The sequence below is a fragment of the Miniopterus natalensis genome, chromosome 5, assembly GCF_054644295.1.
Source record: "Miniopterus natalensis isolate mMinNat1 chromosome 5, mMinNat1.hap1, whole genome shotgun sequence".
Classification (NCBI taxonomy): Eukaryota; Metazoa; Chordata; class Mammalia; order Chiroptera; family Miniopteridae; genus Miniopterus; species Miniopterus natalensis.
The window spans coordinates 35,042,518-35,067,805 of NC_142085.1; the positions used below are offsets into that span (position 1 = coordinate 35,042,518).

Below are 25,288 nucleotides of genomic sequence, written 5' to 3' on the forward strand. Positions count from 1 at the left end.
TAAGAGACAGTTTAAGCTTCCAGCTTATAATAATATTGGTTATGTCAAGCCAAAATTCTGAGGTTATTTAGTAGTTTCAGATTATTTAGTCAAAGCTGACTACTAGGTATTTGTTCATCTTTTTTGGTCATGTTTTTTATATAGCTTTAGTTATTCCCAAATAATTATGAAGTGTTATATTATGAATTGAAAAATTCAAATTTTTATCTGAAAAAGAAGTTTTTTAATCACCTAATAATCTTTTTTTTTTTAAATATGTTTTTATTGATTTCAGAGAGAGGAAGGGAGAGGGAGAGAGAGAGAGAGAAACATCAATGATGAGAGTCATTCATCAGCTGCCTCCTGCATGCCCCCTACTGGGTGGGGATCGAACCCGAGACCTGGGCATATGCCCTGACTGGGAATCGATTCTCAGAGTCCTGGATCCTAGGTCATGCTCAACCACTGAGCCACGTCTGGCCAGGCTCACTTAATAATCTTGATTTGACTGGAGAGTCAACAGAGATGGTTCATTAGAATCACATTTTTGTATCATCTGTTGCTTAGGGTCTATCACTTCCCTCATTTATTAAACAGTCTGGAATGTCCACGAGGGACGGAAACTATGTTAGGTGGTAGGCTTACAGAGATAATAAATAGTTCTTGTCTCTAAGAAGTTGAGAATAAATTATAGCAATGCTGTGTTACATTAAGTATCTGCAGATGATGTTATTGGAGTTGAGGGGGAGACAGAATAAGGATATTTAGTTCTGTCTGGGTATAGAGGTAAGGACATACTTCTAAGAAACGGTGGTATAATCTGATATTTGGAAACTGAGTATAACAATTTCTGTTATGGCTAAAGGCCAAACTCAGGTTAATAGTTTCCATGCTAGAAGGAGCATTTACACATTTACACAAGTGTTTTGTATAGATCTGGGTACCCTTTGTCTAGGCTCCCCTGATTAGTCTTCCTGCTTATGTTTAATCATGTAATTAACTAATTTCAGAATTTTATTTATCATGTATCCCAATGGTTCTCAAATTTTGTTGTATCAAGATTACCTGCATGGATTATTAAAACAGAGATTGCTAGTATCCATCTCCAAGTTTCTGATTTAGTAGGTATAGGATGGACATAGACAATTGCATTTTAAGTTCCCAGGTGATGCTGATGCTTCCATGGACTATGTGGCCAATTATCAGAATCAAGTAGACATTTAAAAAATATATAGACTTTTGGGATCTATTCCCAGATATTCAAATTTAGTTGAACTTGGGTAGAAACAAGGAATCTGTATTTTTAATATATTTCTGCAGTTGATTCTGTTTATCAATAAAGTTTGGGATCCACAGACATAGTCCATGGTGTCTTATTTCACAAATGATAAAATTGAGATATAGAAAAATTATGAAGCTTGGGAGCCATCAAGTTGGCACCAGGATCCTACTGATCAGATTGTGGCACCATCAGAAGCTGGGTTGGCCCAAAGACAGATGGCTGAAAGCTCTGGAAAGAAAAAAAAAACAAAATGGACAACCACCATTATTATTAGCGCATCTCTTAAGAGTTGTGAAATTGCAACTGGCCTAGAAAATTGAAGCCACAACGTTCAGTATTCAGATTCAGTGGAAGATGGATCAATTATATTTTCTTGTACTGGATTTGCATTTTTATTGATGGATGCTAAAGAATGCTTTATGTCAGCTGAAAAAATGTTTCTAGCCAAAATTGAGAAGTTTATTAACATTCGCCAAAATAGTTCTTTGGTTCTGTCTTCTGCCCTCCATGGGCTCTAGAAATGGAAACTGATGCTCAGGATTCAGCAGAGATTTTTGGTAGTAATTTACAGATACTTCCAGTACACAGCACAGTAAATGCTATTAATCTTATGTGCACTATAGCCGAGATCACCTCCAAATCATGCATAGATAGCATCTGCTACAGAATGATAACAACTAAAGCTTACATCATTGAGTAAAGCCCTGTTTGGAAAACACTTCAAAAGATAAAACTCGGTGACTTATTTAACCCCAATTAGAGTATCAATTATTAATGTTCTTTAGGGAGAATATTAAAATAATTAGACCAGTTGAATTATAATGTTCAAATATATATTTACTTTGAAGATTTTACTTAAAATAATAAAATATATACAATTAAAAGTGAAAAAGGGGAGAAAAGTTATGAGAATTTATCAAAATTATACAACTTAAAAAGAGTAGAGCAAGGTCTCTTTCCCAGTCTACCTCATTTTTTCCCTTTCAAGGAACTTTAATGAGATTTTATTCTCTACTGAATCAAGTGAGTATTCTTACTGTGACATTCAGTGTTTTCCAAAATATCTTCCTTATAACATATTGTCCCAATAATTAGTCTTGGATATAATTAAACCATCCCCAAATCAATGAACGTGAAAAATATCTACTGTAGTCTACAGGAGGAGTAGGAGGATTCAGATTAGAATAACAGTCTCCTCTTTCAAGGAACTTCCAGACAGGTAACAGACACCACGTTCCTAAACATGCACCAATGTACATCCCCACATGGTAAAATCAACAGGTTAATAGTGAGTGCTAATGAAGAAGCACAAAGTATCAGATGAGCTTCAGCATGATGAAACAGATATTTATATAGATCTATTTCCAGACACTGTGCTAGAGTTTTAGAGAGGCAAAAAGTATTGACTTAATTTTCTTTCTGAGGAAATCATAATACAACTATGCAAAAAACTCCGTATGACTCTATACTGTAACATAACTAATCTATCATAATTGCATGAATAAAATGCTATCAGGAGATAGAAGTGGGAGTGATTAATTCAGCTAGAATATATGGAAATGTTCACAGAAAAAATAGTAGAAAAGGAATGTTCACATTTATAAATTGGTTTTGTTTAGATTTGGGTTCTCTCCCTTTAGTCTCTCCTCTTGATTTGTCCTTACTTTGCCAGATGAAGGAGAGGGCAGAGCAAAAACACAAAGGTGAACCTGCAACATGGACTTTTCAAAAATAGGTAATGGGCACAGAATTAGGGCTAGAACACAAAGCATGTGGAATCAGGATGGTATTCATGAAGGTAAATTTGAACTGAGCTTTGAGGAATGCATAGAATTTGGTAAATAATATTAACTTTTGTATGTTATTAATTATACTCTTTTTTAGAACTTTTTACCCTTTATTTCTAAATTTTAGAAAATTTTACCCATTCTCCAGGGTCAAATAAAGATCCTTACAAGTTCCTACATTGGTGTTTGTCAACCATGTCCCAGCACCACAATTATGTCTGGTGCTTAAAAAAATACAGAAGCCCTGGCCCCACTTAAGAGGTTTTTATTCTGGAGATTTCTATTAAAGATGTCTGATGGAAGAATCCTAGGATCACTTACTGATAGTTTTTCATGGCTCATTCTGATCTGAACCACTGGCCTGACAAATGACAAAACCTAATATTACTTAAATATATAATTGCTGAATTGAATGTTTCTTTGCAACCTAAATACTAAAGCAAGGCATCTCCACAATTTTCTTTATACAAGAAAGATTCTTTAATGTATGTATTTACTATGAGGTCCTCATAGGTCAAATCAAGAAAGACTTGCCTACATAAACATTTTGGGAATAAGAAAATTCAATCTGTTTATCCTCATGTTCACATACCTGTTTCAATCAAGAAATGCCATCCCACTATCCCATTTGGAGTATAACAAAACAAGGATTCTAAATTAACATGGTTTTAAAATCACTATTATTCATTCATAGCTCTAAGATGAATTTTAACCCATCAACCAAATTGAACCAAATTGTTCAAATTGCATACATATTACAGAAAAGCCAGGAAGCAAAAATGTCTACTTAACCCCTATTGGATATTGAAGAATTAATTATTGAGTATTGCTGTGTTTCTAAATTCTGTGCCTTGGCACTCATTCACTTTAGTCATAGAATTTTGTATATGTGGATAATGTGATTAGAGCAGCTGTTGATGACTTGTTTTTCTTTGACCACTTAGTAAGCATTTTTAAGAAATAAGTTTTGAATTATTTGTATGCCCTCACAGGTCATAATAAGTGCATCATCTCAAAATATAAATAAAGTATTTTTATTTCTGAGACATAATGTTCTAAAAGGTCACATCCCTTAGCTGTCTATTTAATTAGCTCTTGCTGGATTGGGATTTTATTTTTAGCATTCCATTAACTTAATACTCAAGGTCAATGTAGATATGACTAAGAAAATTGTGTTTTCTCATAGACAAACAATGTGACCTTGGAGAGCAAAGCAAAACATATTCATAATCTAGTGACATTTCAAAATAGTTTATAATTATTTTTTTTCTGAGTACTACAGATACTATACTCCCCCACCCCCTGTCCCAGCCCTTCAATGAGAGGAAATTTAAGCATACATGATACAAAAGGACTAATATTTTGGTACTTAACTTATGTAAAATTAGTAGAGTATAAAATACTATTCCAAAGTATAGTGTTTACGATCTGTATCATGTGTGTGAATCATTTCTTCTGTTTATTTTATTTTATTTTTTAAAAGTGTTTATTCTTTTTTATTTTTATTGATTTCAGAGAGAGGAAGGGAGGGGGAGAGAGAGATAGAAACATCAATGATGAGAGAGAGTCATTGATCAGCTGCCTCTTGCATGTCTCCTGTTAGGGATTGAGCCCAAAATCGGGGCATGTGCCATGGCTGGGAATGGAACTGTGATCTCCTGGATCCTAGATCGATGCTCAACTGCTAGCCACGTCCCCTCTGTTTATAGTATGTAATTTACATATATTAGGTATCATATTTCAGTGTGTTGGTTTAAAAAATGAGATTTAGTATGGCAAATCAACATAGGTAGAAATTAACAGAACCCAAGGTATTTTATAAAGTGACAATAATAGATACTATTGTTGTAATGTAAACTTGAAGTACTATCTGATATGTGTGTTGTGATGAGCATTGAAAAATAATGGAAGCATTCTATTCTGACCCAACTCAGGGTATTTATTAGGAACAGCTGATTGGATACTTGTCACTACTCTAAAGTAGTCATTATTATCTCTACCTTACAAATGAAGAACTTGAAGTAGAAAGTTTTTAAGTGATTAAGCTTCATAGTTGAATAAGTGACAGCTGGTATTTGAACCTAGGTAATAGAATTTCTGATCTTAATCACAACACTACACTGAGAGAAGAACTTGTATATATAACTCTTTACATTATGATTCAGGTTGGGAGTAAGGAAGCCTCTTATAAGATGAAGGAGTAAATTCTGCAGCTATGTAATGTTGAACAAATTATTATAATACCTTGCCTGCCTCATGAGAAAGTTCATTTGCTAAAGTAGAAAAAAATATGTTTAAATTAAAAAGAAATAAAATATAATGCCTATGAATTTTTAATATAATGGAAAGAATATTAAACTTAGAATCAGGAATTCTATCTCTATCTTTGTCTAGACCCATGGTTCCCTAACTGTGCACCAAATGACCCTGGGACATGGGCAGTGAAGTCATGGGGCTACTGAAAGACAGTGACACTTGACATGTGTTGGACATTGCACAAGCTAGCTCTGGGTAGTTCACAATTTTGGCATTATCTCACACTATAGTCCTTCAATTACATCATATTTTTGTGAAGCTGAGGTTTCAGCAGTTACTATGATAAAATAAGTAGCACGTGAAAATCAATGTGGAACAGAAAATGGGGATGACAGTATACAACCTGATTCCAAGAAATCTTGCAGAGCCTCGAAGAAGAAGCATATGGCCCATTAAAAAGTAATTATGGTTAAGAGTGAAGTAAAGATGGTGTTTTTTCTTTCAATGAACATGTATGATTTTGTTTAAATGCTCTAAGTTGTTAGAGCATAAATAATTCAAGTTGTTTGGGTGTAACTACTTAATAAAAGGAACTGTTTGGTGTTTGTTTTGTACTAGGAGCAGCACGGAAAACTTACTGAGAACCTAAGGGTTCTATGAACTGAGAAAGTTTAGGCAACTCTGGAGCAGAAGTTTGTTTTTTTTTAGTATATTGAAGTGGCTTTTTTCTTGGCTTCAATTTTCTTATCTTAGGAATAAATGGGACACGGAAGATGGTCTCAAATTCTTGTCTAATCCTAACAGGTAATGATTCTATGACAAGGTAGATGGTAATTTAGGTGACTGAAAATGCCATGCTCCATTCACCTATAGTACTGAAACTTATAGTATCTTAAGTTGAGAATAGCATAGAATGTAGCTATCCCATCTAATGATTTGCTAATATGTGTGTGTGTGTATATATATATATGTGTATATGTGTATATATGTATATATGTATATATGTATATATGTATATACATACATATTTTTTATTGATTTTTTTAGAGAGAGGAAGGGAGAGGGGGAGAGAGAGAGAAACGTTGATCAGTAGCCTCCCACACCCCCCCTACTGGGGATGGAGCCAACAACCCTGGGCATATGTCCTGATCAGGAATTGAACCTCTTGGTACATGGGATGACACTCAATCCACTGAACCACACAAGCTGGGTGATTTGCTAATATATTTTAAATAAAACCTTATAAAACAAATTAAATGTTGGATATAAATGACTTAGTCATTTTATAAATACATCTCACCAAATCTTTCATCTACAAAGCTTGTGGTTTTTGGTGGGTTTTTTGTTGTTGTTGTTGCTTTTGGCATTCAGGAGTTTTCTCTACTTGTTAACACATTGAATTAGAAAGTTCCCAGAATAAGTGAAAATCTGTATTTTGTAAATATTGGAAAATCTAGAGTGTCTGCCATACCTAAGAAAATATTGTCACATGAAAATTTCAAAGCAAAACAAGTAGCCCACTGTTTCCAATAAAAGCTCTGGCTGATAATCACACCACAATTGCATTCTTTCATATTGCCAACTCACACGAGGAAATGATCATTTAGAAAATCTTTGAATATGTGTTTATAAAATATAGTACTTGTTACATGGAACAGTATTAGATTCTTATTAGGCATTTACCAAATAATTACTTCTTTCTTTGAGGTACAAAAGGTTTGTATTTATTTGATTAGTATGTTTTTGGGGGGTGTTTTTGGCTAAAATTATGGGGCAAAAATAGGTGTTATGTTACATCCAGATGATTAACTCATTTGATTTTATTGGCAAAGCCTAAAAGAAAGAAAATTGCAAAATATTTGTAAGATATTTGTGCTCTTGGATTAGTGAATTTAGAAATACAGAAAGAAATCTTTTATTTTGGATAACTGCATAGTGATAGAATGGCTCTGTGAATGGAGTGTGAGTTCTTGCACAGTACATGTTTGCTGGGTGTTAGCTGAATTGAAATGACCAAAAAAAGCTCCCAAAATTGCCACTCATTGATTTAATTCTATAGTAAAGTGCATACATGGAAACAAATAAGAAATGGTTCATCGTTGATTAGTATGAATAAAAGCTGCAGAATATTAAAAATATATCAGTTTATTTTCTTTCTTAATAGTAATAAAGATTTCCTCAATGAGTGGATATAAAAATGTGATTTTACACACACACACACACACACACACACACACACACTGGAATATTATTTAGCCTTAAAAAAGAAGGAAGTCCTGCCATTTGTGACAACATGGATGAAACTGGAGGACATTATTTTAAGTGAAATATGGCAGACATAGAAGGACAAATACTACATGATACTGCTTATATCAGAAATCTGAAATAGTCAAACTCACAGAAGCAGAGAGTGGGATGGTGGCTGCTGGGCCTGGGGGAAAGGGGAGGTATTAGTTAAAGGGTACGGAACTTCAGTGCCTATAGTTAACAATATTGTACTGTATACTTAAAATTTTGTTAAGAGAACAGATTTTGTGTTGCATTCTTCTTACAAAATAAGTAATAAAGAGGGCAGGAGGAAATGTTCAAAGTGATGGATATATTTGTAGCATGTATCGTAGTGATAGTTTCCCAGGTGTATACTTATCTCTAAACTCATTAAGTTGTATACATTAAATCTATACAGCTTAGAAACGCTATAGGGTCTTGGTTGTATCATACTAAGGGTACCTATCTTAGAAACAAATTAGCAATTAGTTGTTTTTTTTTACAAATGAACAGAATAACAGTTCTAGCCATTTTTTTAGCAGTCTGTTCAAGTGTTTATGTTTGGTTTCAAATACTATTGCTATAATTTGAATTAATTAAGTGTATTAGTTTTCTATTGTTGCTCTAACAAATTATCATAAATTTAGTGGCTTAAACAACACAAATTTATTATCTTACAGTTAAGGAGATCAGAACTCTCAGTGGGAAGGAACCAAGGTGTTAGCAGAGCATTTGTCCTTTCTGAGACTCTGGGGAGAATCCATTTCCTCGCTCTTTCCAGCTTCCAGAGGCTGTTCTCATTCCCTGGCTGTGGTCCTCTTCCATCTTCAAAGCCAGCAATCGCCTCACTCTGACCTCTGTTTCCATAATCACATCTTCTCCTCTGACTCCCCTGCGTCCTCCTTTCCCTTATAAGTACTCGCATGATTACACCATTCCCACCCAGATCTACAAAGTCGCTTTTTCCAGGTAAGGTAACATCTTTGGGAGGGGGGTGGTGGCGCAGTGTTATTCTGCTTATCATATTAAGGCATACCTTGCTTTATTCTGTGGATATTCTATGAAGGCTTTAAATTGACTAGATTAATCCCCTCTTATTTGACACATAGAATGCAGGCTTACATTTGGTAGAATGATTATAAATCATACCCTAATCAGATAGTACCACATACTTCTTTAAATGCAGTTATAAGTTACAGCAAGAAAGTGAAATGATGAGACCTGTAGCATGAAAGATTTTCTACAGTTTGAAAATAGTTTTTAAGTCTAAAGTATGTATTAGGTTCATGTTTACTTGAAATAAGCCTAAAGATCATTCATCAATATTTTTATAGTAAATGAGCAAGCTGGATAAATTAGAAGTTAATTCTTATTTATAAAGATAGAACATCTTTAGCTTGTGCTCCAGAAAGAAAGTTCTTTACTACCAAAAAGAGCTTATAGTTTCCCATCAATGGCATCACAGGTAGAGCTTGTTGATTTAACAGATTTCAGCTGCCAACAGCACAATAGCATTAGAGAGAAACAGCAGTAACATCACACAACTCTTGACTTGCACAAGAAAATCTGCTGGCCAGCATTTTCTGCTACAGAGGTCCTCAAACCTTTATATAGATAAATATTACCTGGGGACTCTTGTTAAATTGAAGATTCTGGTTCACATCTGGAGATTCTGTGTTTCTTAGGAGGTTCTGAGTGATACCGATGCTATTGGTCTCTGAACCACACTTTGCATAGCAGGGTTGTAGAACCTTCTGTAAAGGAACAAAGGCTATGATAGAAATCACCAAAGAACTTATAAGCATGTATGCATAGCCCATTGACACAGACGATAGACAGGTGAAGGACTGGGGTGGGGTGGGAGATGGAGGGGGGCAAAAGGGGGAAAGTGGGGGACATCTGTAATACTTTCAACAGTAAAATAAATTTTAAAAATCACCTTATAAAAGCATGATTCTTATCACGTTACTTTGAATGAACACTTAACACCAAAATTTTTGATATGAGTGCTAAGGAGAAACAAGAAATGAACACCTCAGGAAAAACTGGGCAGGACATATGGTTATCACCTTTTCTTTAGTGAGGAAGCAGTGAGATTATCTTTTAATTAGAAGCCTCTGTATACACTTTCTAGTCAGTTGTGAGTGCGAACATATGGTAAATATGGTTTACATTATAATGCATGAATTTACTTATTCTCAATAGATCTTTTCTTTTTTGGTTTAAAGAATACCTTATATTATTGTTACGTATGCAGTTAATACCACTCACTGGTTGATTCTGTTTCTGGAATCAAGTCTCAATGCCCAGAGTGGGAAAAGCTAGGTGAACCCAAATCTTTAACAATTTTATTCTTATTTTTATAGGTTAGTTATTACAGAGCTCTATTTTAAACTTTATATTTGCTTTTTAAAATTGAAATAATATGATAATAAAGCAGCAAACAAATAAAAAATTAATACAATTTTGGGCAGTTGGAAAAATACAGGGGAAAAGAATCGAGAATTAGGGGCTTGTGTTGGACAGAGATCAAAGTCAGACAAAAGTCTGGTGTGAAAACTCTAGGCTGGAAGTAATAGCAGATGGAAAGACCTTGATTGAAAGAACACCCAGGCTTACCTGAGGAATGGGAAAGTCAGTGTGACTGGAGTGAAGCGGAGAATGGAGGTGATGACCTTGCAGAGTTTATAGGGCCGGATGATGCAGTGCTTTGTGGCCTATAAAGTTAAGAAGTTTGGATTTTATTCTTAGTGTGAGTAACAGAGGTAAAAGCAACAGATTAATGACTACAGATCTACAAGTCTCTTGTTATTTGACCTCCTCTTTCCCTGTTCCCCACCAGGGCACCTATCACTCTATTTCCTGATTGTTTATTTCTTGGCCTAATATGAAGTATAAGGTCCTTGCATTTTTATATTGCTCATCACTGTATCCCCAGTGACCAAGACACAGCTTGAACTGTGATAGCTTCATAGTAATTTGTTGTTTTCTGAAGGTCTGGGAGGTAAGACTTGGTTGATGAGGTCAAGGAAAAGTACAGAAGGAAAACTCCCAGGGAACAGTTATTAATGTGATTTAATAGGTTTTCTGCGAACAAGTCACAGGATCCTTTTTTCATCTCTTTCACAGCCTTCGTACTTCCCCACGTCTTCATTTAAATCTCTTAGCTGTTTTCAATATGTTCTTATAGCCAATTTTGTTATTATAACGATGATTTATTATAATAATTATCTCAGATTTTATATATTTTGTATTTATTTTAGTTAATTGTGTATATTTAAATTTTCAGCATGTTCTTTTAACTAATTTTCTAATTTCATTTATTTGAATTTTATCTTTTATTGCTGTTGTCCTAGAAAAAGCTAACATAGCATGGAGGTAGGTATATGACAGGTATTTGAGAGGAATACCTTAGGAATTACCATGCCCTAAAAAACAGTGGTGTGCTATTTGTAGTCATCCATCCCTATTATCAATTGGCTTTATATCGCTCTCTTAGCCTCCTAGTTCCAGACTCATAAAAATAAATATGAATTATCATAACAGTGCTTTTTTTAATATCTCACACAAATAATAAATAATAATACTGGGCATTATGGTCTGAATTGTGTCCTTCCTCCCCAAATTTGTATGTTGAAAACTTAATCCCCAATGTGACTGGATTTGGAGACAGGGCCTTTAAGGATGTAATTAAAGTTAAGTGAGGTCACCCTGGCCAGTGTGGCTTAGTTGGGTAGAGTGTCATCTTGCACCAGAAGGTCACAGGTTGAATTCCCAGTCAGGGCACATATCTGCGCTGTGGGTTTGATTCCCAGTTCGGAGAGTGTATGGAATGCAACTGATCTATGTGTCTCTCTCACATCGATGAGGCCTCTGTCTCTCTCCCCGCTTCCTCCTTCACTCTCTAAAATCAATAATAAATAAATAAATAATGTTAAATGAGGTCATAAGGTAGGACCTAATCCAATATGATTGATGTCTTTATAAGAAGAGAAAGAGACACTAGAGCACAGAGCTGAGGCCATGTGAAGACAGAAGAAGAAGATGGCCATCAGCAAGCCAAGGAGAGTGGCCTTAGGAGAAACCAAACCCGCTAACATTTACTATGGACTTCTAGCCTCCATAATGGGGAGCAAACAAATTTACCACACAGTCCATGATATTTTATTATAACATCCCTAGTAGGCTAATACACCAGGTTCTAAACTACACTGCTCTAAATCAAGCTTGCTTCCTCTCCTAACCCAATTGGCAGAGCTAGACACATGGCTCTGCCTGACACAAGGGAACCAGGGAGTGTAGTGTGCCCCGAGGAGAGCAGAATGGGGTATTGGGCTGTGCCTGTGATGTGTAACACATGCCTAGTTGTTGGTCGTTTCTCTTAATTGATTACATTACTTTCTCATCTTCTTCATATTGCCTCTCTAAGACTTGGTGCTCCCGTTGACTTGCATCCACACTTAATTTCACTCTTTCCACTTATAAAATTGATCATAACTGGCTATTCAGTGCTATTGTTACATAGGTGACTTGCTCTATTTCTCATCACAAAATAGTTCATTTTCAGAATATTAAAGTTAAAATAAATGTAAGAACTTGTGCTTAATTAATAAATGTACACAGAGCTTAATTAATAAAGATACAGAGTATTATATGTTATAATACACACATATAATACACACATATATCTCTGTTATGACAACTGAGAAAAACTAAAAGAAAAAGGGAGGGGAGGTTCTGCAGTCTGGTCTTCAAGAGCTCAAAGTCTGATAACCAGATGGCTAATCTTCTATGACGTTACAAACAGCTCAGCCCATTCTTGGGACTGGAGAATGGTCAGCATTCCTGAGGCAAACTCCTGGAGGGGGTCAGGGTCTGGGAACAGCAACCAAATCAAAGCATGTCCTATCCTTGGTCTGTTCTCAAAATGTATTTTTTTTCTGAGTAATGGGCCCACCGAGGCATCTTATCTTTTCACAGCCTCCAGTTTCCCAGGGTCTGTAAGAAAATGTCTCATCTATAGTTAGTAAGGTGAATGACAATTAAACAACTGTGGATCTATTTTTATTACGTGCCCTTTCGCACTATCAGTTTTACTTGCTAGTGAAAAAGAATAAAAATATGGAAACAATAAGAACAAAACAAGGCAAAATAATAAAAGAGGAATCTAACAGTAATTCTACAAATATCTAGCAGAAATTGATAACCACTATCAACACTGAAAATTCACAGGTTCATCCCTTACATTACAGAAAATCCTGTTATCTGAGAATTTGAATATCAAATATGAGTTGCGTTAAGTGATTTGTGGTGTCAGAATCCTTAGTAAATGACACAATATGATGCCTAAGTAAAGTCATATTCTAGTTTTAGTTTATATGCAACCTTTACAACTCATTTAGTTGGTTACTAGCAGGTAGGTAGCCCTTAGTCTTTTAATGCTTAGAAAGGTAACCAGTACTATGTACTCAATATATAGTTGTGAAAGGAATAAAAGAGAGAATAAATTAAAATGAATGTTTATGAAATTTTGAGTCTTACACTGGTAAGAACCAAAGATTTGGGTTGTACATGGATCTTATTTTTAGGCAGGCTTTAACTAAGTCAAGGAAAGCACTAATTTATTATGTTAATTAAAATGTCTCCGGTTAGGTTCCTTGAGAAGTAGACTCAGAGATGGGCTTTAGCATGCAGGATTTTATTAAAGAGCAGCCTGAGATCAACATTCACTGTACAGAGGGAAGGAAGGAAGATTAATAAGAAGGAAAAGTTAAGCTGTGAGGCTGGTTCAGCTACTTACATAGCTTTAAATGCCATCTGTATACGGACAACTCCCCAAGATGTTCACGTTCCAGCCTAGCACTGTCCTACATATCAGACTTTTACATCTGACTCCCTACTTGATAGCTGCACTTGACTGTAATAATTATCTCAAACTCATAATTTCCAAAACCAGACTGGTCTTTTTTCACCCTCAAAACCTGCTTCCTCATGTCTTTTTTCAAATTAAATTTATGGGGGTGACATTGGTTAATAAAATTACATAGGTGTCAAGAGTAGTTGGATGGGAGTCCTCATTTCTCTCTCTCTCTCTTTCTAATCCTCACCCAAAGATACGTTTTTATTGATTTTAGAGAGAGAGGAAGGGAGAGAGAGAGAAACATGGATGTGAGAGAGAAACATTGATTGGTTTTCTCCCAAATGTACCCTAACTTGGGATCAAATCTGCAACCTAGGTATGTGCCCTGCCTGGAAATCGAACCACAACCTTATGGTGTGTGGGGGTGACATTCTAACCAACTGAGCCACCTGGCTAAGGCAGGCCTCATCTCATAATAACACTACATCCTTCTAGTTCTTCAAGGAGATACAATGAAGTTATATCTAAGTGCTGCCTAAGTCTCACCTCACATTCAGTATGTCAAGAAATTCCCATTACCTTTATCATTAAAATATATCCAGAATTTGACTACATCTCACCACCTTCATTATAATCACCAAGATGAGAACCACCATCATCTCTTGCTTGGATTACTGCAAAAAAAAGTCTGTGTCTTCTTGATTCAACTGTGGCCCCCCTAGAACCTCTTCTCAATAGAGCAGGCAGAGTGATTGTTTAAAATGTAACAAATTTTGTCAATTCCTCTGCCTAAAATTCTGCAAACGTTTTCATTTTTACTCGAGAGCAATTCTTCAAATATATATTTGGGCCACTGAATCATCTGGGGTAGTTGTTTAAAAGTAAATTGCTAAGTCATATCCGGTGATCCCCAAAGGTTTTCTATGTATAAGGAGAAAAACTTGGGAAAATTTCAGGAAGGAGGTAGAACTGAAATGATGGACTGGATCTGAATCTGGAAAAAAATGAAAGATGATGGAGAGCATTGGCACTTTAGAGAAAACCATCAGGTTGTTGTTTATATTTTCCTGAGGATACCAATAGGTAGATGTATATGATGGGCAGTCCCAATCTGTGCTGCATAAAATTGCATTTGAGACCCAGTAAAGGTTGTGCATATGCCAAACCAGACTGCTAGGAAAACTGTATCTTCCCGACATTGACAAGAAATATCTATGAGGCAAGCCATCAGCATACCTGCAGGTCCATCATAGATGTTCTTTCTCAGCCTCACACTGGGGCAAAGCACATTGCTAAGGTTTTGCTCCCCTTGGCCTTGAGGACTTGGAGGCCCTACACAGCCCCTGCTCCAGCACCTATGTCACTTTATATTTTAATATCAACTGAATATAAACCAAAGGCTATTTATCTTCCCCCAGTTTACTTCCAAGAAAAATGCTATATAAACATGTATTTATAGTTAACTTACCATATGCAATTTAAATTGTGCAGTTTGTAAATGGTACATATTGCTTTCTGGTATATATAGATCGGACTATTGGATAGATTTGATATTATTTTTATTCCCTTAGCACTAGAAAATACAGAGATGAAATATGTTATGAAGTTTCCTTTCCTTCTCTTTCCCTTTCATTTCTTTTTCATTATTTTAAGAATATTAAAACTATTGAATTTTTGGCCATTACACACTCTCCAGTTTTATTTAGATTTGCCACAACCATAATGCACATGAGAAGCATATAATGTGTTGCTTTGAATGACAAGGGAGTGTAAATTCCGAATGTGGTTAATAAAGTAGTTGGAAGTCCTTTGCCAAGAGACATTAATCAGAAAAATTGTTCAATTTTCTTGAAAATACCTCCCAAAGAATGCTGACTTTAAGGTGTGCAAGACCCATTGACAAAGTCTATACCCAAGAATTCTTTAAAATAAATCTAATTAACATGTGTCCAGAGTAGTCCAATGTAGAAATTGTTGTAACTAAATAAATGTAGGAAGGAACAATTTTTTTAGCTTCTTTTTGTGAAATGTTTTTAAAGAATTAACTTGTTTTTACCAGTAGCGTAGTTCTATAGGGGAATTCTTCAAAAATTTAGCTCCTAGGTCAATAATTTCCTAAATTTTGGAAGTTGTATATTAATATAATGTTGTAGTAAATGAAGACTATGTATCTCATTGTAATGTGTAGTGTAGAATATAAACTGTATTTAGGAATACGCTTTCTAGTGCTATTGAAAACACTTAGCTTAATTATTTTTTCTATTCATTCTGCAGTGTTTCATTTAACATCAATTGTTTGTGAATCAGAGAATTTCTTAAAAATTCGAAACTGATTTAGAAGTATAAGCATTTTTTTCCAAATAAAGTTTGTGTTCAAGAAATTAAGTAATACCTAGTTTGTTTTTCTGTAACTGTGTATGTAAGAAATATTCAAAATAACTAAAGATTTTCTTAATTTCTTTGTAGATTTTGGAAGTTTAGTTCACTTGAGAGTTTTCTAGCCATTATAAAATATTTTATTTTGAAGGGAAAGGACTTTTTCTAACATATACTATAAGATATAGCAATGTATTAAGAAAAATGTTCTTATAGATTCTGAGAATGTTAGCTCTCCCAAGGGATCTTTCTTGAGCACCAGCAACTTTCATCCCAAAGCTAGAGCCAGGCTTTAATTCTGTAATCCCATAACCAGCCTCGCCTGCTTTTATCATAACTATTTGCTTTCAATTTATCACTTACTATGCCTGTCTCACATCAAGGGCAAAGACAGAGTTTGTTTCATCTCTATATGCCCAATCTCTAGAATCTCATCTGCCACAGAACAGACAATCAACTAAACTGACCTGAATTGTACTATATCTCCTCTCTTGCCTCATCAACAAATCAAAGTTGTTGGCCTAGGCTTTAGAAGATTGCTGGGGTCTCTTCTAATTCTAAAATGCTATGATTCAAAACATGCACTCCCCACATTTAGAAAAAATGCATGCTATCAATTTTAATTGATATGACTTTCCCAGATCTTTCCAATTCAATCAGGCAAAACCTTGTACCATTAAAAAAAAATTTTTTTTTTTTTTCCTTTTAATAGCCACATGTGGCTAGAGGCTGTTGTATAGGACAGTGCAGGAATGTACATTTGGGTAACTTGTATCATTACAATTACATTTTGGTATGACTAACAGAAGACAAAAATAACAATGATTTAAACAGGATAAAACTATTTTTTTCTGTTTCACAAATAAGTCCTGAGAAAGACAGTCAGAGCTGGTGTGGTTCACCACAGCGTCTGGGGCTCTGTCTCTTTCTACATTAATTTTTGCTATTTGTGGCCTTTGATCCCAGGATCCAAGGTAGCTGTTCAAAATCACATTCACATCCAGCAAGCAAGAAAGATGAAAGAGAGGAAGAAGGCAGGCCTCCAAATCCTTCTCTTCAAGGATATTCCCAGAAATTACACATACCATTTCTGCTTACATTCCATTGGCCAGAACTTAGGCACATGTCACACCTAGTTGTAAAAATGAGAGATGGAAAATGTAGTTATGTAGTTTTTATTTCTGGCAGCCAAATACCTAGTTAAAAATTGGAAGTTCAATTAGTGTAGAAGAATGAGAGAACGGAACGGATATTGGAGATAACCAGTATTATTTGTCAAACTCTCTTTTCTATCAATCTTATATGATGAACATTTGTCCATTTCCTTCGATATTCCTTTGAAACATTCCTTTTAGGGTGGGAATAGTACTTTATTATATGGATGTAACATAATTTGTTTATCACATCCTAAATCATTGAATATATAGGTCATTGCCAATGCTGTGCCCTTAGAAAATCTTGCAGGGATCATCCTTGTACCTGTTATCATTATGCACAGCTATAATCATTTTCTCACTTTTTTATCTTTTCTATTATTTGTAATTCCATCATCCTACTGAAAGATATTCTAGTTAAGATGCTATGTAAAGATGCTATAGTTCTGAGTTCTTTTCAAAGGTGCATGACAAGAGATAACTTGATTTGACGTCCAGCTTATCTAATTTTGAGATATCTGCCTTCACACATTTCATCTGCAGGGGAAATGATTCCAAACAATTGGAAGTGGATGTTAGCAGCACTTACATGGAAAATAACTGTAATCCTTCTAATGATATTAAAGTTGAATTTTAAGCTCAGACCAGTTGAAAGTTTAAAGATGCATCCTGAGCCAATCCAGGATGCAACTGTCGGTTTCCTGTAGCACATATACATTACAATGTGCATCCAGGGCCAAGTCCCCTGTTACCTCCTAAGTGATACATGAGGAACTTTTTCAGAGAGGCAGACACCTTGGTCTAGTGCCAACTATCAGGACATAGGAGGGATGTGTATTGTATGTAATCTCTCTCAGAGAGTTTGCAATTATGTGACCAAATAATATTATTGTCAGAGAAATTCTAAATGAGAGAGTATGGGACCAAAGCTAAGGCAAGTGCCATCCAAGGAGGATGGCTACCTTTCTAAGGCCTCACTAGGTGGCTTCTTATTTATTCAGTGGCTCTTAAATATGGGTTCCTGACTTATGTTGAGCTCCTCAAAAGTATCTACAAGGATTTATGGGAAATTTATATATTAAGAACTATACCCAGCTATACCCAGGAAAAACTGGAAATAGGCATGAAAGTGAGGAAGTGGGACCAGGGAGAGAAGATGACAAGCAAAGTCCTGTGGAGGGTCAATAGAATGAGACCATTCTAGAGACAGTGTGGGTTAAACCTTAGGCTTGTCCCAAACAGGGAGCAATGTAGCTAGAGAATTTATATTCCAGCACACAGGAATAAATGTAAATTTCCAGACACTTCTTGCTCAAGTGCCAAGCAAAGAGGATTCCAGCAACCTAAGAGTAGCCCACTCACAAACAGACACAGGATCTCTGGAAGCCAGTGTGCACAAAAATGTTGAGCAAATTTTTGATCAGCAATTTTTTGGTGATTCCTATGATTCAAAATGGGCAGGACATTGCTTCTAGCCTCTTTGCGCAAACCTTTCCTGGACTTCTAGATGATGCAGTCAGCACTCAGTGTCTGCATCCTGCTCTCCACCTTTGAATATAATATGGGAGAAATCATACTATATCATGTTTCTCCCTATTTTTAATCATGCTACTAGTGCTCATATAAAAATCTCTCAAATTTTCTTCTTAATAGTTGTCTCTCAGGCCAGTTGCCCTAGTTCATAGTCATAAACCTCTAGAACAACCATTTCCTTACAGATATTCCACCTTCAACTCCTCCTCCATTCAGTTTCCTTCATATGTCACAAAATAAACTCTAACGCAAGATTATTCCTCTTTACTTCAGACCCACTGATCCTACTATGTTCTGCAGCTAACAGGCAGGCAATGGAATTCCGCAAGTTATCAAGCACAATATTAGTCAAATAGTTGTGGTAGACCAGTAGGTGATTTTTGAGATGGGATTGCAAAAAGCTTGAATTTTGACTAGAGTATAAATGAAGTATCAACTAATTTTTCTAAAACAAGGAAATATGTAACAAATATCATAGGAGAGTTCAAGCAAAATGCTGTAGGAGCCTGCAAAGAGGGTTCATTTCCATCAAGGTGACCAAACAATGCTTCATAAATTACTTATTAATTGGGCTACCCCTGGAGAATCAACAAGTTTGTGGTAGGTGGAGATAAAAGGGAAGTGAAGGGCAGATATAAAAGAATGAGCTGAGTACAGAAAGACTTGGAGAGTAAGAAGCGTGTTACATTGCTAAGTAGCTTGATTTGCTTGGAACTGTACAGGGAAGCACCTGAGCTTTGGGTAAGCAAAATCGGTCAGAAGGGGATCACAGAGAGACTTCCATGGTTCAAACAGAGAAATTTAGAGTGTATTCAGGAAATGGGCTATACAACACTGATGAACTTTGTGAACTGCAGAAGAGAGTCTGAAGCAAGGCACCCTAGACTCTGAGTGGGAGACTAGTGGGAGGGCTTTAGACCCTGCGCCATGCCCTCTTGCTACATGGACAAGGGTATCCTTCTCTTCAGAGGTGAAATGCATAGTGTGCAGATTACATTTTACCAAAGTAAAGGGAGGATAATATTAGTATATTTTTCATCTGGTGATAGTATGAGTTAAAAGAGATGAGTCATATAAAGCACTTTGCATAATAACTGTCCATAATAAAATATTAAATGATCAGTAAATGTTTACTATTATTAAAGTATTTTAAAGATAACATGCAATTGCCTGATTTTTGTTGTTGTTGTTTATGCAGTGAATTTTAAGTACTACTCAGATTTGTCCAGCCACCCAGAACAATTACCTGTCATCTTTCCCCATTCCAAGTAATGTATTGTATATGTTAATATATGCATAGGGGAAAATTCTAGGAGGCAGATACACAAACTTGCTAATCTGCTAAGAGATGCTTCTCAGGGCGTGAGGTTATAGGGCGCTCTCACTTTCTATGATAAACATTTCTAAGATGTTTACATTTTTAAACAATCACTAGTTAATTTTATAAGAAAATAACAATGAAAAAATAAAAATATATAATAACAGGCAAATGGATGCTGTTTTAGTTATTCTCTCTCCTAGTAACAAAAATACAAATATGCATTGTTAGTATCCCATGCATGTGTGTGTGTGTGTATGTGATGGAGAGATAGGCAACTTCCTTTTAACAACACCAACATGACATAATTGTTGGTTGAACACTGAGTATTATATGTGGAAAGAAATTATGATATCAGTGCCATTTCCTGGAAGTGACTTGGCAATAAATGTAGGAGAAAGCAAATTTAAGTGAAGCTAGAAATGAATATATCATTGTATGTCTATCATCTTGAAATACCCAGAAATTCAGGATGTGGATAGTAGCTTATGACTGTGTATTACTACTGTATCTTCTATGTAAATTAGTAGAATAAGGAGATGGAATTTTTATTTCTGTAAAATGAGGAGAGAAATAAGATTGAAAAACACACAACAACAACACATTTACTCTTTTCCAAAGTACTTATGCATCTGAGAATACCTAATCTATTTTCTTTCCAGTAGAGAGCAGTCAAAGCCCATGATGCTCTCATGAAATCCATGCCTCAGAACTTCAGCACATGACTGTTAACAGGGGATCATCTCATCCAGGTCCCAGCTGAGTAAGGGCCTACCAGAACACTGGCCCAGTGTTCTTTCCTATATACCACATTCTTCCTCATACTTGTCCTTCATATTAAGTAAACATTTACATATAGATTTATATGGAAGTTTATTTGGACATGCATGAAGACATGTGTCAAGTTTGTGGTCAATTACCATGCTTTAAAAATTTGTAGGAACACAAACTATGGTGTTGGAAGAAGTTGTTACTATAGGGACAGACTCACAGCTTGAAGGGAGGGTAAGCTTAGAATTCCTGGAAAGAATACCCTAAGGACCACGAGGCAGACAAGTCTTGTAATTACCAGCAGCTAATATATGACATATTTATGGCAAAATTAGTGAAATACAGGGATTTTTGACTGAGAAACAAACTAAGGAAAAATTAAACTAAGAATCACCAAGAGAAGATTGAGTGATATAAAGGAATATGCATGTGGATGATCACCAAACTCCATCTTTGTCACCTTTCCCTTGTTCTTTCAGTGTCCAGAGGAGATTAAAATGCGGAGGGATGCTATCCGGGTATACAGCTAGAAAGCACATCTTATCATTTTTTTCTCTCAGCTGTCTATTTTGTTTGTTATTGTAGAAAACCTTTCCTTTGAGTACAGGTCATTTCTGCTTTTCAGACTCAATGTGTTACCAGAAAATAGTGCTGAAGGAGGGCTGCCAAGGGGCAGCATTTTGAGAATGTACACATTGTCCTAATCTCTGTTTAACCTCGTTGCCAGATTCCAATCTGCGACTGAGTAAATGTGACTAGAAAGAAAGAATGAGGTGTGTCAGGGAAGTAGCATCATGAAGAGTTTTTGTATATATGTGTTTGGGGCCCTGAACAATGCGTTCATCTTTTCTCTTTATAAAATTAATGTACAAGAAGCGTAGATTCACAGAGTATGTTAAAATGTCTTCAATATTGGTTCATCATCAGTAAGGCATAGAGTTTGAAGTAGTGTTTTTCCAGTAGTAATGTTGTCACAAGACAGCTACGTTCTTTGATTTGGTCATCCTTACAACCAAAGTCATGCACTGTAATTGGTAGACAAGATTTAGATGTGTAATTTGTGGCCATGAAGCAAACTGGAACTAACTATCCCACATGTGGTAAGCTTGAATGTCAGCCTGATCAGCTCTATTCTTGCCAGCTGAGCTAGCATATCACAGGGACCATTGTGAGGAATGATTTAATTACACTATTGACAACCTCTTGTACTTTCCTTTAAAATGTAAGCATTCATTGAGATTCAAAATTTTGGTTACCAAGGAATTAGCAATGTTTAAATTTGGTTGTTAAGGTTTATTTAAAATATCAAGATTCCTCAACAAATGAAATAGGAATATTTTTTAGTATGTTGGTAGGTATCTTTATTCACCTATTATGGAATTTACTAAAAATTTCATTTTCTTGGGCAGTGTTTTATGAATTAAAACAATTACTTTTAAAATTATAATTAAGTCATACTCTGGATCGATTTATAACCACATTAGCTTTATTTTAGAAACAATACAGAGATACATTTCATCATGTCTCCTCATCTTTACACTTGAATGAGGCAGTGTAATATAGTGACAAGAACTCGAAATGCAGAGTTAGGAGATCCAGTTCTTATGCTAATCCTGTAATCAAAGACCTTTATGCTATCAATACACCATGCTTTCCACTGCACAAATAAGAAACCATGCTTGGTATGTACTGAAATAGGGCAAATTGAGTCGTAAGTATCAGTGGCAACAGGGGTGACTTTGGTCAAGTTTAGCTCCCATCACCCCCATAATTGTCATCAGCCCTTCAACCTCCTCTTTGATTAAGATAATGAATATTTTCCCCTGACTTTATTTGAAATGCTATACATGTGAAGCCTCAAAACAAGTCCCGTAGCCCCACCTTCCTACATATAACTTCCCTGAGCCATTTCTACAAAGAAGTAATTCTGAAATAATAAAAATGATGATAGGGTTCAAAAGGCAAGGCCATATTCCAAACCTCAGTTGGGGTTTAGAGTCAAGGTTTGGGGAGATCAGCCCATCTGAATGTACAGTCTTGATGAAATGACATGGATCTAGGCCAGGGGTGGACTCTGAGACAGAGTTAAGAACTAGAGCCAATAGACATTTCAAGGAGGCAAGCTGGGTGGGATTTGTTACATATGAGAACATGTGACACAGTAAGAGGAAAACATGGAAGATGACTGCACAATGTCTGGTCTGTGAAGAGAATCATTTTGAGGAGGAGAAAGATGAATCTAATTGTAGCCATGCTGAGGCCTGAGTGGCCCTATGGCATCATAAGATGTTCTTTAGAAATCTTTAGACATGGGTTGAAATGCAGGTCAGAGGTTCAACTGGAGACATAGACTTAAGTGTAGATGAAAGACAAAATCACTTATCTTTATTTTTCCTCTTACTATCATAGTTGTAATTCTCTTTGAGCCTTTGACAATGTTGGGAGTTAGGATTTTTGCCATTACTTAGTTCAACCTATTTCAGTGTTTTGACAGTTAACAGTGATTTCCATAATTTTGGTCTCCTACACCTGACCATGTGGATGCCTACAGGTGATTCAAGGAGGTATGTTTCCACCACTTTCAAGGCTGTGCTATTTTCTTTCTGACCTCAGAAGGCCTTTCAAAGCTTCATGGCAAGTCTGGCTGGCACTGAAAATTTGATGGGAGTAAAATCCAAAAATACTTAACAAATCTCTTTTATACATTATATAGGCAAAGCAAGCATATAAAAGGATTAAGATTTTCCAATAGCAATTTATTTTACTAACCTGATGTGATTATATTTCATTTCCTCTCAGAGTTTGTATTTTGCGTTTAAGTGGTATGACTAGTGTGATTATTTTTTCCCAGCAAATATTTGATGAGCTTTACTATGCTCCAGATAGTCTTCTAAGAGCTAGGGAAATAGTGGGGATTAAGATATGTAATACCCAGATTTACATACCAAAGATGTAGACAGGCAAAATACATGTGAACCAATAAATGGAAGGTGATTTCAAATAAAATTATGGCTATAAGGAATATACAATGGGGCTTCCTAATACAGAGTTATAAGGATGTTGGGTTTAACTTGGAATGGGTAGTCAATAAGAAGGTGAGTTTTGCATTTAATGCTGAAAGACAAGGATGTATTACCAATGTGAGGACATGGAGTCAGCATTCCAGGGAGAGTGAAGAGAAAGTGCAGAGACTCCAAAGCTGAGACAAAGTTGACTTTCCGGGAACATAAGCAAGCACATTGTGGCTGAAATGGTGGGAAGAGAGAGGCAGGAGAAATGGCTGGTGAGGTAGCACACCATGCTTCAGACTCAAGCTTTCTACTCAAATAGTCCTATGAATGAGGGTTATTTCCAACTAAAGTGAATTATGTTTTGTTATTATGCACATGTTGGTTTTAATTTATAAATTTACAAGTCAAAATTATGTTTCCACCAAATTATTTCTTCCTAAGAATTTTCTCATGTGTTGTTCTGATAAAAACAATTGAATATGTAGTCTTGTAGATTTGTTTTTATTTTTTTGGTTTGGATCATTCTGAATTTTTTTCATGACTTTACAATGAAATGAAAACAACAATTTAAGGTCTTGATATTCAATTTGTGGTTTAAATGCTGACATTAAGAAATGAACAGATCTTATTTTTCTGAAGACTACTATTATGATGCAATTTCCTTTCACAGGGCTTTTAAAAAATGACCAACTCAAGCTTTTATTGATTTATAGAAGATGAAATCATGTTTGTATTTCAAGAGAAAAAAATAGCCACCAAGTTAAAAAACAACTCTTCAGTTGCTTTACATTCTCAGTAGTTATAGGTGGGCATTTAAAAATCAATATGCTCCTATTTCCTCCTGGAAAAATCTAATGGAGATATTTCTCTCCCTGGTTATAAGAAAAAAGCATACTAGGAAACTTTGATCATTTGCTGGTGGAAACTGATATTTTCTGGTGACTTTTGCACTGATTGTCATTTTTCACTGGAGCGCTTCCTTCACACTATGTGTTTACAACAATTATTATCAGTGTTACTCTTAAAAAATAATTCAGAGAAAGTGTCAAAACGAAAAGATTTCCCCCTCACATAGCACTAATGGAAAAATTGGATACAGTAGCAAAAATTATATGTGTATATGTATATACAGTCAATCATAGGCTTTCAAGAACTCTGTATTTGCAAATCCACCTCCTCTCTAAAACTTATGTGTTACAGCAAAATCGACACTGCCGGCATTTGGGGCATCATTTACAGCCATGAGCAGAGGCCTAGCCTCTATTTCTTCCATATATTTTATGTATACCTACTGTCTGATTACCCTATTTATTTCCCACTAACCCCACCTAAGGAATTCACACACCTGCACCTTGAGGACTGAAGCACCAATCATAGCACACTTGGGTGTGAACCAAGTTCAGTTTTCCTCCCATTGTTATCGAAGATGAGGAGTAGGTGGTCCCTAGCTGCTCCTGCCCAGTGCACTAACATTTTACGGTAAGCACCCTGTAAGATGTCCTGGGAACCAAGGTATTAGTTTCTCACATCAAAAAATAGTTGAGAAAAGAAAGATGATAGATTCTGATAGTCTTTAAGATCTCTGTGTACTTCATGTATGTCTTACACACAACTAGATAAGAAAGACCCTGGCATAAGTTATAACTACCAAGTGGAGTACCATCAAACCCATTAAAACTTATTTTAATGTAGT

The 25,288-nt window shown here is 35.6% G+C and overlaps 1 long non-coding RNA gene and 1 pseudogene across 1 annotated transcript in view; both read left to right on the forward strand.

The window, feature by feature from the left end:
• The window catches only part of LOC107532858 (uncharacterized), a 190,974-nt gene that overhangs the window by 78,306 nt on the left and 87,380 nt on the right, over window positions 1-25,288 (forward strand). The window lies entirely within an intron of this gene.
• On the forward strand, window positions 1,477-2,021 carry LOC107532805 (protein SPO16 homolog pseudogene; annotated as a pseudogene).